At 34.1% G+C, this 16,210-nt stretch overlaps 1 protein-coding gene and 1 non-coding gene across 12 annotated transcripts in view; both read right to left on the reverse strand.

Annotated features, from left to right (window-relative positions):
* LOC127734119 (heat shock 70 kDa protein 12B-like) overlaps nucleotides 1-15,472 on the reverse strand; it is a 151,737-nt gene extending 136,265 nt beyond the window's left edge. For 7 of the 11 annotated variants that reach the window (XM_052243784.1, XM_052243785.1, XM_052243776.1 and 4 more), the window contains exon 1: nucleotides 467-597. The gene's annotated coding sequence lies outside the window, so the exon portion shown is untranslated. Of the gene's footprint in view, nucleotides 1-466; nucleotides 598-15,422 lie in introns of those variants that run through there. The other 4 variants (XM_052243781.1, XM_052243779.1, XM_052243790.1 and 1 more) reach the window with 4 other exon arrangements.
* Nucleotides 3,942-4,014, reverse strand: Trnam-cau (transfer RNA methionine (anticodon CAU)). Its single transcript has one exon. It is a non-coding gene; the product is annotated as a tRNA-Met (tRNA).
* Nucleotides 15,473-16,210: the final 738 nt, after the last annotated feature.

Genomic DNA, 16,210 nt, shown 5'->3' on the forward strand with positions numbered 1-16,210 from the left:
TGAGTGCCAATGAGACAACTCTCCATCCAAGTCACAGTTTGTAAAAGTAAACCATTATAGGTCAAAGTACGGCCTTCAACACGGAGCCCTGGCTCACATCGAACAGCAAGCTATAAAGGGCCCAAAAAAGAATAGTGTAAAACCATTCAAACAGGAAAACCAACGATCTAATCTATATAAAAAAACGAGAAACACGTATGAACCACATCAACAAACGACAACCACTGAACATCAGGTTTCTGACTTAGGACAGGTGCAAACAAATGCAGCGGGTTTAAACAGCTACATGTAATGATATAGATGGAGGACACCGGCATGTTTCGAAATTTAAAAAAAAATATATTATACTTTAAAAAAGTTCTATTTGGATTTTCATGAAAAGTCAGAAAAGTGCAAAATTTCATTTTGTATGTGCAATTGAATACAAAACAAATTAAACATAAAATGCGAAAAGACGTTACTGTACCTCTAATAGTTATCCTAATTCCATTACGTTTGTAGTTTTTAATTTAAAAACCAAACAATATATCGACATGTAAACTTGATTTAAACGATTCGTTGAATTTACAGTTAATTAAATTATCAACATTGATCAAGGAAGTCATTTAAAAACAGAACAGGGAGTACAAATCTATTTTTAACAGAATTTAGCTGTCCTTACTTTAAGTCTTAGCATCGACTAGAATTATTACATTGATTGAATGATGTGTACTTAATGTTCAGAGTTGTTTTGGATATATTAGACATACATGTTTATATTGATGGCTGATCAATAAAAAATCTGTTCAATTTATTTACGCATTTTTTAGAGTTTGACATATATATCTATACAGATACTCGTCCATTTTTTAAGACAGTATAATGATTAACCTCTGAAAGTCTCGTTTGTGTCGGTTGGATATGTAGCTCTTTGACGTACACAATATACTCTAATTAACTTTTTATTCATGTTTATAAATTCTTTCTTTCCTCAAAAAAATAAGGTCACTTGTGAAACGTTATTCATAGTTTGCTGACCCATTTCATCGGAAAGAAGTGTCTTAATATTATAAAATTATTAACAGTAGTTAGATAAGTAGATATAAGAAGATGTGGTATGAGTGCCAATGAGACAACTCTCCATCCAAGTCACAATTTGTAAAAGTAAACCATTATAGGTCAAAGTACGGCCTTCAACACGGAGCCTTGGCTCAAACCGAACAGCAAGCTATACAGGGCCCCAAAAAGAATAGTGTAAAACCATTCAAACAGGAAAACCAACGGTCTAATCTATATAAAAAAACGAGAAACACTTATGAACCACATCATCAAACGACAACCACTGAACATCAGGTTCCTGACGTAGGACAGGTGCAAACAAATGCACTTATCAAAGCTGGTATATTCTGCGGTACATCTAAATTTTAAACTTTTATAACATTTTGAAAAAATGGTGTAAAAATTTGAATAGGAGTCAGAGTTAAATTTTTAACATTTTGAAACATGGTGTAAAAATTTGAATAGGAATAAGAGTTGAATTTTTTAACATGTTTGAAAGTAAGGTAAAAATTTGAATAGGAGTAGGAGTTGAATTTTGAAAGTAGTACTACAAAATTGAAAAAAAATAACTATAAAGAGTTGAGTAATATAGTATTATATTATGATGGCTTCTTTTGACAATGCATTTATGAGTATTAATGCGTTTGAAGACAAGGTACAGGAACAAAAAAATGAAGAAATTTTAAAATGGAAAGACCTCCCCACCGGGGTTATTTACCAAATTATAGAAGTGAACGAAGAAGATGGTAAGTTTGGTAAGAGTAGTATACTTACCATGAAAACTAGGGAAGGGGACACGACAAGGGTGTTGGCTTGCAGTGGGTTACACAGAGAGAAGGAACCCTTGGACGGTGCCTTTGTAAGAAGTACATGGATTAAAATAAGTAAAAAGACTAAACAAGAGTATTTTTCATACGACTTGTTTAGAATGTAAAAATCTCTTACTACTAGTTAACAACAATTCAATTTCCTACTTTCACTTTAACACCTCTTACTCCTAGTTAAAAAAAAACATTTAATTTTTAATCTTGCTAAACACTAAATTGAAAATTAGATCATGGTGTAAAATTGGTAGTAGCGCTAAGGTTCATACTTCAACGTCATAATACAATTTACGTTGCGTTGTTGCTATATGTATACAACATTATCAGAAATAAGTCTGACGTTGTCACACTTTTTTTAGTGGAGAATTAGTCTGACGTTGTCAGACCTTTTTTTAGCGCGGAATTAGTCTGACGTTGTCAGACCTTTTTTAGCGGAGAATTAGTCTGACATTGTCAGACCTTTTTTTAGTATTTTTTTTTTAATGGTATAAAATTGAAAAAAACTTTAAAAAACATTTGATTAATAATAATGATCAATTTACAAGACGATTTTAAAAACAAAGTTACTATTGTAATTAACGCGATTATTAATACAATAGTACATGTACCTCTTCAAAACTGATTTAATACAGAAGATGTGGATGACATGGTTAATATGGTTATTGAAGTGGAGATTGGCTTTTTAGTGATGACGATAAAGTTTTATACTACATAGTTAAGACAGTACTCAGCAATCGACACCCTTAACCTAGATGAGGATAGTGACGATGATAGCGAGTTTGAAGGGTTAGACAGTGATAGTGAGTTTGACAGTGGCTTTTACAGTGAAAGTGATGATGAAGAAGATAAAGATTAAAAAAATATATGTCCAATTCATTTTTAATCTAGCAAACACTAGATTGAAAAATATTGGTGTGAGTAGCGTGTTTTTCTTATTGAGTCGTAAGTGTTGTTTTTCAGTGTAATAAGAGTCGAAGCATGTAACATTACCTGTAAACTCTATGTCACTAATATCATCATCATCCAAAGCTTTACTAACTGCATCTTCAATCTTAGATTTAGAGATTCTAATGAGTTGTACGTTTTCTTTATTTTTTTTACATTTTTTATGAATACTTTTGGATAATACCGTTAACCCCATAATTCCTAAAGAATTAATGACCGCTAGTGAACTTAAAGGAATGCAAGCAATGGCTCCGATTCCTGTTGCAGCAGTACTGAGTGCACTGGTTGTACAAATAACGTTTAGAACAGAACAGGTTTCTAATGCAACAGAAAGCACCTTGTCTAGTTTATTGTATGTTTTTAAAATGTTGGTGTATTTAAGCATCTCTACCTCTAGAAGGTGTTCAGCAGATCGAATTTTGTCTTCCCGATACATTTGCTTGTTAGAGTCTACGTCATCCATTTATTTATAACAACCAACCTAGAAGAGGAACTTGACTTAAAGGACTATTATGACCTAAAATCAAACCACTACCCTGTTTATCATTATTATAAAATTTACCTCCATGTTTTAAATACAACCCATCTCCTTAGGTGTTAGGGAGTTGACCTGGGGTGAGGTATAAACCGTTACCTTGTTTTTAAAAAAATGCAAACATTACTTCCACGTTTAAGGTAGAGACCAGAACCAACGGCTTTACTCACGGCAGCACTACCTAACCCACTCAAAGCACCTACACCTAAAGCGGGGAGTACTGTTTTAGCTAACATGGGAAGAGCTCGCATGGCAATTCCGGCTAACATTCCCAAAAAACCACCTTCCTTTTGCATGTTTTGTTTGAGTTGTTTTACACTCAACTCCAAGACCATACCACCTTTACCATTTTTTAACAGCTTGTCGAACTTTTGTATTTGCCGCTGAGTGAGCAACATCTTATCGTTACCCGTTAAATTAGCATGCGATAAACGGATACTAACAAGACAACCATTCGTGACTACTTTTTGTAATTTATGGGTTTGACCTTGTGTCGAATTTAAACGATACGTATGATAGTTCATTTATTTATACCTAACGAAGATTTGTTTTTTAGGGAACTGGTTTAATTCCCTAAAAAACAAAACCGTTTTTAATAATTAGCAGAGCGTGGTTTCGATCCACGAACCTCTGGGTTATGAGCCCAGTACGCTTCCACTGCGCCACTCTGCACGTTTTATTTTGTTATCACAGCATACTCGTGTTGAAGGGGTTTCAATAGTAAAGCATATTGCATGTAATACGGTTTAGTTACGAACAGCTTTTTAAATTCATCATACCCAATAGGTCCTCCAAACACACTTAACACCGATCGATGACTAGCATGACAAGGTAAGGGTTCATTACTGACACTTGTTTAATCATGTCTAACACTAACGTTTTACTCCTAACAAACGTGTAATCATGCGTATTGTCTTCAATGAAGGCTAAACAACATTCAAACGAACAAAAGGGGTAAAGAAGCACCACATACTTTTGATTCTGTAACGTGCAATCCTTTACTGTAATGTTACTCCAATACTTACAAAATGTGGATTGGTAATGTTTGTCTATGGGGACAAAACACTGAGTCAACTGATGAAAACCCGGTATTCAGAGCAGCAGGAACAGGTAAAGCAAAAATCGTATTAAGTAAACTATCCTGGTTAGTTCCTCATGTGATCCCCTCCGATGACAACAAGATGACACTATACAAAACCATTCAAAGCAAGACTAAACTCGACTGTGGTTTCCGCATGAGACAGTGTGATTCCATATCCATTCCCCAAAGTAGAGAATTGGGATCAAAAGTGGACGGGAAAAACCTAGATACATCATCATAGCCTTCCAAACCGATAAAAGTAACGATCAAGTAGAAAACGCAGCACTATTCGATCACTGTTTTTTAAAGAAACATTTATGTCACCTTAAATGCACAACGTTATCCAGCTGTAGACTTTAACACCCAATTTAATCAGTGTAAAATATCTAGAATATACAAAGAAGCCGCCGATTTTCGTAAAAAAATCTTCAAGATGGATCATCTCATCAGTAATATTAATATAAACACTTCCGATTTTACAGACCTCTATCCTTTGTTTGTGATCAATGTGAGTCAACAGTCTGAAAAGCTAAAAGAGCCAGTGGTTGACATTCAAGTCAGGGTAGAGTTTGAACGCAATGTTCCAGCAAACACTGAAGCCTTTGCACTGGTGATCTCAGATAGAGTCCTACAGTTCGAGTCTGATGGACAAAAGATGAACGTTGTGTTCTAAAGATAAATGGATCATCACTGATTACAACGCATTGTTGAAAATACAGCACCTAGGGAGGATTTCTCTTTTACCCATTTTCCTTAGTGCTAGTTAGGTCGAGGGTCACAAATCCGTAAGGCTCTTTCCAACACTGATTACAGAATGTTTTAAATTCTTGAAATGTGAGGTCTAACCAATGATCAATGAATGTGTTGAATATTTTTAGCGTCTCGTAGAAATAAGCAAATGAAGTTACTATTTTCCCCGAATCGTTTGACGTGGAAGTTTAAAGTAATTTTGACATAGGCAGAAGCAATCCACGTTGTTATGTCGACTCGAACGTAGTGATCTTCACACTTGTTTTGTTTACTTAACATCAAATCATCAAAACACCATAAAGTTTTTACGATGGGAATCCAGTTGTCGAGGGTCTGGTACATCGTCTCCTTATTCATAAAAGAAGGCCTCGGTACCACTAGGATGTTGAGGTGGGGGTTAGTCTTTTACAACATCGATTAAAGAATGAGGACATTTTCCTTTCACGGATAACAAAGATCGTATGTCTTTTTTGGTGTATCCTTTTTCCAATGCGTGTTGAAACAGTTGATAGATGGGTTGATGAAGTGATTTTTTAAACACGTGCAAGCAATCGTAATCTAACCAGTTCTCTTTAAGAAGAAAGTTGCTGAGTAATGTTGTCTTACCACAGTCTGACTTGCCAATAATCAGTCCTCAAATCGATCGCTGCGGAAGAGGAAGTGATTCTTTCTGTTCACAGTCGTTTCATTGTACGAGATGTCTTCAACGTCCATTTATTTAAATAAATGACACCCTATTGTTTGAAATGTAAAAGGACGACAGAAACGAAAAGACGACTAGCAACGGACGACGACGAAAAGGTGGAATCTGCGCCGTGTGTGGATCAAAGAAATCCTAGTTTGTAAGGTCTACCGGTAAGGGGTTTATGAACAAACATATTAACCATCTATCCGTAGAAATGCATCTTCCGGGACATCAGTTTACTGGACCTGGAACAAAGTTACATCAACGACTCAATGCAGATAAAACACCTAAATCCTGGTCTAAACCTATCAATCGAGTCGACGAAGCTGCCTATCGTCATGACCTCTGTTATGCTCGACATAAAGATACACCGACACGTAATTCCGTGTGTGATAAAAGCATGCTCTTACAATTAGACTTCATTCACCATCCAACCATGAGCGAGAAAATGGATCGTGGTATCGTTAAACCTCTCATCGGTACTAAAAGACGATTTGGTTTGGGACATAAAAAAAATTCTTTAGACAGATCAATTAGCAGAAGAATTACATAAACCCGTTCGACGTCAATTCAATAAAAGAAGTGTGATCGCTGGAGGTGTGGATGAGATTTGGACTGCCGCTCTCGTCGATATGAGTTCATTTTCTCGCGATAGCAAAGGATTTAGATTCATTTTAAGCATCATCGATGTGTTTCCCAAATACGGATGGCTCATACCTCTCAGAAACAAGAAAGGGTTGACAGTTAAAGATGCCTTCAAAGCGGTCTTCACATCATCATCACGACCTCCTCAAAAGTTATGGACGGATAAAGGTACCGAATTTTACAACATAGAGGTGAAGGAGTTACTTCGAAAGCACAACATTGAACTGTACTCTACTGAGAATGAAGAAAAGTCGAGTGTCGTTGAACGTTGGAACCGTACCATGAAAGAGAAAATGTTTACATACTTTTCGGCTAATTCTACGCGCACATACATCGATGTGTTGGATGATCTCGTGCATCAATACAATACGTCTAAACATAGATCCATTAAAATGACTTCTATCGCTGCAAGTCAAAAAGAACACGAAAACAAAGTGTACTGGAATTTGTATGGTAACCTTCTTCCATTAAAACAGGGTAAATTTAAAGTAGGGGATATAGTTCGAATCACTAAAAAGAAAGGTGTGTTTGAAAAGGGATACACCCCTAGGTGGACTGAAGAAGTCTTTTCTGTGTCTCACGTGGTATAAACACTCAACCTCAAATCTATCGTATCAAGGATTTAAATGACGAGGAAGTAAAAGGTTTCTTCTACGAGCCCGAAATTCAAAAGGCGGATCAAGACATGTACCGCATCGAAAAGGTCTTGCGAAAACGAACCAAGGGTGGTGTGATAGAAGTCTTTGTTCAATGGAAAGGATACCCTAAGTCCTTTGATTCTTGGATCAAACAATCAGACATTCAATAAGAATGTGTAAGCTTTTTGTTCTTGAGTCCCAAGAACAAAAAGGTTAACTCTTCCACTTTAAGAACGTTTCACCAATCGAAGGTATATCCTTAAATCGCTAGTATCTTTCTTGTTTTTATCTCCAATCGCCAATGAACGTTCCACCAATGTATCGATTCTTGACATAGTAATACTTTGCATGAGTAACAAACGATTTTCCAATGCATCGATTTTTTGTTGAAAGATAGTTTTAAAACTCATTTACTTTTCCACTGAATTCTTGTTGCAGTCTGGTTTCAAACGTTTCCACTTTCTTCTTAAGTTTTTTGATGGTTGCATCATATTCTTTTTCCATTTTTTTTATATCCGTTTTTATTTGCTCACACTCGGATTGTAATTGTAATTCTAATTGTCTCGTATTGTATTTCACTTGCTGCATGACCCATTGTTTCGTTGCAGCATCCATATCGTGACTCGGAGATTTTAAGTTAGTGATACGATTGTTGTTCATGTACAGATCTTCGAGAAAACTATCCTTATTGATGTCTTCATGTCCATATATTTCAAATTTGTCTGTCAGTTTAATTTATATCATGGTGGTGAAGGTTTAAACAACTGAGCTATGTCTTTACCATATACCGAACCACTCACAATTTTATAGTTTAATCTCCCAGCAGGATGTTTCAATTGCATGAACATCCTTTACCACACAAGTCCTCTTTTGTTAGCTCTTCCATCGCCAACTTGCGATCCACCAATACATCGATTTTTTGTTGTGTGGAGGTGTTAATCGTATCCACTTTTTTCTCAAGTTCTTGTTGCAGGGTGGTATTAGACTCTAACCATTTTTTCCAGGGTTCTTTGATTGCTGCATCATATCCTATTTCTATCCGTTTACACTCGGATTGTAATGCTTCGGTTATGCTTGTCACGTCTTTCACTTGTTGCATGACCCATCGTTTCGTTGTAGCATCCGCACCGTGACTCGATGGTGTTTCAAGTTGGTAATACGATTGTCGTTCATGTTTAAGTCTTCCAGCAATTAACTCCTATTAATGTCTCTCTGTCCATAAAATCGATCCAAATTTGTCTGTCATTTATTTATAGCATCCAATGGAAAACACGACGTCATCAAAAGGTTGAACTTCCGACCACAATTTCAACACATACAAACAAAAGTGTCCACAGACCACTGTTCCTCTTATCTGAAGTTCATCGGTGTTGTAGTATATCGTAGATTTTAAGTAATTTACCATTTCGTCAGGGGGGTGGAAGTCCGTAAGAGTCGAAATACACTTTGCTAGTTGTCGTCTTATACCAACACGTCCAATGGGTTCCCGGTCCCCTTAAGGTATCGTGGTTTAAAATACTACACTCTGGGTAACGTATCTCGCATAAACACACCTCTAAAATGTGAAATCTTGAGAGACTTAACTGCTTTTTCCAACTCACTGTTGGACAGGGGTTTGTTGGGGAGTTGAATGTTGTGTATTTGTATCATTTATTTTACGAGCCTCATAACGATGGCGAAGTTGTAATCGTTTTTCCAAAACATTCATCTTTTGTCTACATGTGTTTTCGTGCTAAACCCAGTGTTTTACTACTACATCTATAATGTTTGTGTGATCCAGGCATTGTTACTTCTACCAACACACGTCTTTAAGGTATTTTTTTCAATTGTGTAAAGTCGATGTGCCAGGGTACTGATGCCATCGGGTAAAATGTACCGTTTATCATCGTTCGCTGACAGGGCTACTTTGTTAATTTCTTCACTGTACATGGTATGAAGATGACTACGAATGACATTCATTGTTCTATACGAAGGTTGTTGTGTATTAAGACAAGTTTTGTAATCTTCAAATGTAATGTTACGTTTAATAACTGCCTTTTTCATACCTTTGGCTTTCTTGGTGTCTTTACCATCGTCCATCCGATACGAGTACATTTTAGCTCGAAGACCCACAAACTCCGCCATACACTTACCCCCACATTCATCTTTAAACTTACCAATATTTTTTTTGTTTACACCTTGGAATTCTAAAAGGATTATTTGCTTCATAACAAGAGGTGTCAAACTTGTCTTGTATGTGGGGTATCATGTCTTTGTAAAATCCTCTGTTTGAATTTCATAGGCTTAACTGTCGGTATCGGTAAACAAAAGGCGTGCCTTATCCCCATACATGTTTCGTATAAACTTATAATGAAAGTCATACATTAAAATTTTAGAAATGTCAAAAATGCAACTCTCTAAGTAAACAGCCTTGTCATATTCGAGTTTGTTTTTTTTTTTTCATATGCACAGCTGCCATGTTTTCAGTAAATACGACTCGACGTTCAAAGTTGGGTTTGGCTACTAGTTTTAATGCTTGTTTCTCTGTCGTCACTAATTTTACATCTACACGTTTACGAATGTTTTCAATCGTTTTTCCAAACACGGAATTGTTCATCAATTTAGAAAAAAAAATCCTTTGCAGACTCTGTTTTGGATACCGCTCTAAGTTTTGTATTTTTGTCAATGTAAGACTTAAGCCAACGTGATTGTTTAAATGTAATAACACGATGTACTTTGGTGAATAGGATGCCATTCTGAAGACACTGTTTCAAATTGCTATAATGAGGTACATATTTCTGACGGGAATTTAAATGGGGAATTAATTTATCAACTCCATTCATGTTTATACTTTCAGGTAGAAAGGGGTAATTGTTATGACTATCATGAAGCTCTGATGGATACTCTAAATCACATTCAATCATACACACAACCTCACTATCATCTTCCCAATGTAAAATGTCTTCCACTTCTTTTGGTTCTCCCCATTCAAAGTCACCTGTAGGTAAAGGTTCTGACATGGCTCACCCATATAAATTATTGGCATCTAAATAGGTTAAGTATAAGTATGTAGTAGGTTGTGTAGTATCGTGGTGACTCATGTATTTATAGTTTGCCTTACCATGTCGATGACTTATTTGAGACACACCTCCTCGAGTGGCATTTTCAAACATGTATAACATATCTGTATCGTGTAATAATTCCAGTTTAACTTTACTAATTTTTAAAGCTGCATCATACGCTAATCCTGGTGATGTGTAATAATGTAAAGGGTCAAGTCCGTAATGTTGTAAACAAATGTCTCTAAAATCTTCAAAAATGTCCTCTAATTGTGCCACATCCCCTTCCAAGTAAAAATTGGTTAAAGATTAGTCCTTTTTTAGTCTCCTTATGGGTATAAACAACTCGGTAATGAAAACCTGAAGGTGTATGTCGTTTATAAGCATTCGTGTAAGGTTTTGATGTGTTAGGTTGACAAGTATCTATGTTGTTTAAATAACATTCGAAATCAGGATAAATAACAGCATGAACTAGCATTTTATGTTTATAGTTTTTTTAAATAAATACTCTGACCTTCATCTGGCATCTCGATTTTAAATGCATTCTTTGAATTACAATACTCCATGTGTTCATTTAAAATGTCTTGTCTTGAAGAGTATTTTAAACATCTTCGACAAAAAAACTGTTTATGACCATTTGAGGTTACCTGAGCACTTAAAAGACGTGATATACTTTTAATCCAACAGTATTGTTGTTTATAGCGTTGGTTAAAAATAAAAGATCTACATGTGTTGTGCCAGTATTGTTTCAAATTCTTAAAGGGTACACTTGTAATTTTTCTTCTCCATACTCATCTATTTCCACACCACCATAACCATACACTTTAATGTTAGGTCTGTATTTCGTCTTTCAAAATTGTTAATGGATTTTAATGATACTGGGAAATCAATGCTGTCAAAATTAAGGTCGTTTTCCCATTTGATGTATTGACTTACACGCTTAGTACAATTTTTATCCACTTCTTCATGGTGTAACGCTGATAGCACCGCCCACTGAAAACACTTGTCGTCCTTGTTTTGTACATTAATAATGGCCTTCTTTTTAGCTAGTTTAGCTGGAAGAGGTATGTATGAATTCCCCTTAAGTGGTATAAATTTATTTATATGAATTTCTAATTCCTCAATGTGACTAAATGTCCAACCACTACCTTCACGTATGTATCTTACCATGGTTTCTTTTGCCTTTTCCATCATAAATGCAATGTCTAAATCAAGGTCTGTTGTTTTTGTACACTACTGTTGATCTAAAATAAGGACTCATATAAGTGCTGCCACTTGTGGCTGGGTTATTTTTTAGCAATACTTCTCGAAGTAATAGTTGCACTTTGAAAGCCTTATTTTTTATAAGTGTCTCTGTAATTTTAGTGCTCATTTTGCTTTTACTTGCCTTAAAAAACTTATCTACATCAAAAAGTTTTAAAGGTTCAATCATAACTGTGCGAAACGTACCTTTTAATGCTTTTTTTCTATAATTTACTTTTAATGGGGGGTTTACTAAATCTTGTAAATCATCCTTTTTTAACCCAGAATACTTAGTTTTACCTTGGTTTTTTGCTAGTGTTTTTAATTCCTTTTTAGTAACCACTTCTTCACGAATAAACTTATGGTTTGTTTTTTCTTCTGTGAATTTATTTAAGATGTCTTTGGATTTCCTGCTGTATCCACTTAACCCCTTATCATTAGCCAATTGTCGAAGTTGCTTTATAGTCATGTTTACCTGCAACTTTTCATTAGGTGCATCTGCTTTTACAAATCTAGCACCACCACTTTCACTTGGTATATGTGTTGAAGATGTTAATCCAGATGGACTAGGCATGTTTTCTGTGTTTATTTCTTTATTTACTATTACTAACTCATTTCTTTATGATGTTTTTTCAATTTTCACCAATATTTTTTTAATCTAGTGTTACCTAAAATACGATGAAATACGATGAAATGGTAGGAATTATTTAAGTTTCCTAATTGTTAGTATGAATGCAAATCATGTAATCTATCAGTTAGGAAGTATCTTCTCGTTTATTTACAGTTCAAATTAATAAATTCTAAATTTTACTTACAACTGAAGTTTATTCAACAGCCAATATTTGATTCCGAAAAACGTTTTCATTAAGTAAGGTAATTAATTCAAATTGTAATGTTCATATAAAATGTCTCAATATAAAATTCAAAGGTTGATTGAATCCCCTATATGTAAATACTATTCTTACCAACTGCGGATCCAGTAATCTGAAGTTTTGTAAACGTCTTTCTTTAAGATTTAAGTTATATTTGGTTTAAAGGGCTTTTTTCTTTCTTTCCCAGGTTGTGAGTTCGAATCCCGCACGGGGCAGGTGCACTCGACTCCAATCTTAATTGACTAGGATTTTCAGTTTTACTACCGAAGGCCGGTGGTTCTCTCCGGACACTCCGGCTTCCTCCACCAATAAAAACTGACCGCCACGAAATACCACAATAGTGTTGAAAGTGGCGTTAAGCACCAATCAATCAATCAATCTTTCTTTCCCTTTGAATTGCATTGGATGTTCATTCTTTATTTTAATTTTAAACTTATTAATATTCAAATTATAACTTTAACGATACCAATTTTTACTACACCAGCAAACTTCAACTTATTTTGTTTTTTGTTTGTTTAACTATAAAATTTTAAATCAATTTCAATCATAAAATTTAACCCCTTCAAGCTGATAAATGACTTCGGGCAGTAGTAACTCTTAACTAACTGTTAGTAGGTAAAAACAATAGGACAGTCTCTTATAAAGAACATGATTCACATTCATTCTTCACAGTTAAGAGACCTCAAATCCTACAATTCCATAGCACTTTGTTATATTCTAATAATAGTTATACAATAATAGTAAGAGGACAATTGTCATGAACACTTGTACAAATGAAAAAGCTGATTATTTATAGGTGAGATAATATTTGGTCATTTTTTATGAATATTTTTAATGCCCGAGGCGTAGCCGAGGGTTTTAAATGTTCATAAAATATGACCAAGTAATGTCTGACCAATTTAGAACATATTCACACCTTCGAGTAACATAACACAATTAGCCTCTCATTGTAATAATCAAATTTTGATATTAGCTCACTTTAAATGTTGACATGGTTAGTAAAAGGGATGTAAATCATTTTTATGATCATTTCAAATAATGGAATGAAAGAGCAATGAGATAGTTTTGTGATAACAAAAAAAGGATAAATCATTAAAAAATGGAGATTTCTTCTGCTACAGGTACAATTTAATATATATATCTAGAAATCCTTCATTTTAAAAAGCACACAATTTTATATAAATCATCATCAATGAATTTTAATTAACAATCGTTTCAACATCAGATGCTTGTTTTTTTTCATTGATGAATGTATTTTTTTTTTTCAAAAATTTTCTTTGATTTTTTATTAAACCGTCATGGTTTCTTAAAACATTGAGTTCAAGGTTTCATTTAAAAATTAGATTAAATATTACATGAATTTCACCTGCACCTTTGCCCCCTTTTCAATTCTCTTTTTTTTAGGGGGGGGTTCTATATATGTACCATTGAATAACATTTACAATGTTAAAACCTCAACTTAAAATGCTTTTATAGTTCTATTCTCTTGAATTCATTTATACTGATTAGACAAACTACAGTACTCATGATTTTTTTTTCTTTTGCTCTTTTCCTTTGGAAATTGCCTTGGGGGATTGTACACTTCGTTAGTGCAGTTTTTAAGAGTTCACTTTCATAATCAATCTACAATGAAACGTCATTCATGTATAGCATTATATAGTCTATTACAAAGACCTGTACTATAAAAAATAGAAGGGAAAATACTGATTTTCTATTGGACGAGAACGGGTGAGTATGTTTGTTATATCAACAAATCTGTGTTATAATCAGAATAATTTCTTATTAGATAGTGACGTACAAATAGAATCATGTGCAAAACAGTGTAGCCGAGACCGTTGATTGGCGCGCTAAAATATCCCATTGACTTGGTCAGATTAGGTGAACGTTCGTCTGTAACGCCCACAACTTACGACGTATTTAGTATAGACATTTAAACTGTGGGGTCACCAAAGGGTCTCAACGCCTAAATAAAATAATTCGAAAAACTAATCAGGAATAACCTTTGTGTTTTGATTTATATTGAATACTTAAACGTTCTTTACTTGTTTTTTCGTTATGTTTTGATAATCAATTTTTATGATATCGCACGTTCTTTCAGCAAAAAAAAAGGATTTAGCTGGCTTTACATGTTACAATGCATGTGTTGATTATTATCTTTTTTTTCGGACGTCAAAGCAATTTAACAATTGCGGTTGTCCAATTATGTCATCTTTTAACTTTTATCTGGTCAAAGTTTTATTTTAGAACGAATGCATGATCAACTTTCAAAAGTGTGCGTACACAAAACATATAGACAAAATATACTTCTGTCCTGTCTTTTTCGTACTTGCAAGTTATTAGACAATAAAAAGGATCAAGCCTTGTGGAATTTGCATTTACGTTTTTGAATAGGTAAAATGTATAGTTTGGTGAACTTTTCTGCTAACTACTATACTTGTGAAAAACCCTTGGCAACAGAAACATATTCAGCTTTTTTTTTAATCGAACCAATTTACATAGTAATGAACGACTTCGTACTTTTATGATCGCAAATAAAATATGTATATAATATACTGTGCACTGTAGTTCGTATATATACTGAGACCCTTTGGCAACCCCACAGTTTAAATGTTTATAATAAATACGTCGTGAGTTGTGGGCGTTACAGACGAACGTTCACCTAATCTGACCCAGTCAATGGGATATTTTAGCGCGCCAATCAATGGTCTTGTCTACACTGTTTTGCACATGATTCTAAGTATGCTTAAAATTAGTAAACAAATTTAAGCAATGAACAAAATTTAGTGAAAATTTTTAATATTAGATATATATATTTTAAACAAACACAAAAAAGAATTCTTTGGCTTCATAAAAACAGTTTGATCGATTTATACAGAATGGCAATTTAATAGATTTTAGTAGGATTATTGAGAAAGATTTTCACATGTTACCCATTCTTATTGCCCAGTATTACCATGTAAAACCCAGTAAAACCCGGGTTTTCCCAGTATATCCCACTTGGCTGGGAAATATGCATGAAACCCGGGTTTTTGCCAACCCTGCAAGAAGAGTATAAAATTTCATTTTCTACGTGCAAATGAAAACAAAACAAATTAAACATAAAATGTGAAAAGACGTAACTTACATTACCTCTAACAGTTGTCCTAGTGCCAATACCTTTGTAGTTTAATTTAAAAAACTAATAATATATCTATATGTAAACCTTGATTTTAACGACTCGTCGAATTCATAGTTAAAATTAAATCAAGGAAGTAGGTTAACATGGATAATAATAGAACAGTGAGTTCTTATTACAGATCTATTTTGAACAGAAGTTCTCTATCCTTACTTTAAGTATTAGCATCGATTTGATTTATTACATTGATTGAATGATGTATACTTAATGTTCAGAGATGTTTTAGATATATTCGACATATATAATGATGGCAGATCATTAAACAATCTGTTCAATTTTTTCAAATTTTCTACAGTTTGGCATATATATTTATACAGATATTCATCAATTTTTGAAGACATTATGTTAATTAACCTCTTAAGGTCTCGCACGTGTCGTTGGTTATGTAGCTCGTTGACGTAATACTCCACATATCCTTTTATTCATGTTTATAAATTCTTTCTTTCCTCAGGAAAAGGTCACTTCACCGGTGAAGCATTATTCATAATTTGTTGACCCATTTCATTGGAAAGAAGTGTCTTACAATTTTAAAATCATATTAGTTAACTCAAGATTTATAACCGTACATTCATGAGACAAGACAAAGTAAACCTATGTAATCGAACAATCAATATTGAAGTATGTTATTTGTCACAAAATATACGAATTTCTATCTAAAAAATAGACAAATAAATCAGAAGCAAGATTAAGATTCATCGATTGAAATAATCGAATAAACTCAGTATTAAAACCCAGAACACAT

This window comes from Mytilus californianus, unplaced genomic scaffold (genome assembly GCF_021869535.1).
Source record: "Mytilus californianus isolate M0D057914Y unplaced genomic scaffold, xbMytCali1.0.p SCAF_3, whole genome shotgun sequence".
Taxonomy (NCBI): domain Eukaryota; kingdom Metazoa; phylum Mollusca; class Bivalvia; order Mytilida; family Mytilidae; genus Mytilus; species Mytilus californianus.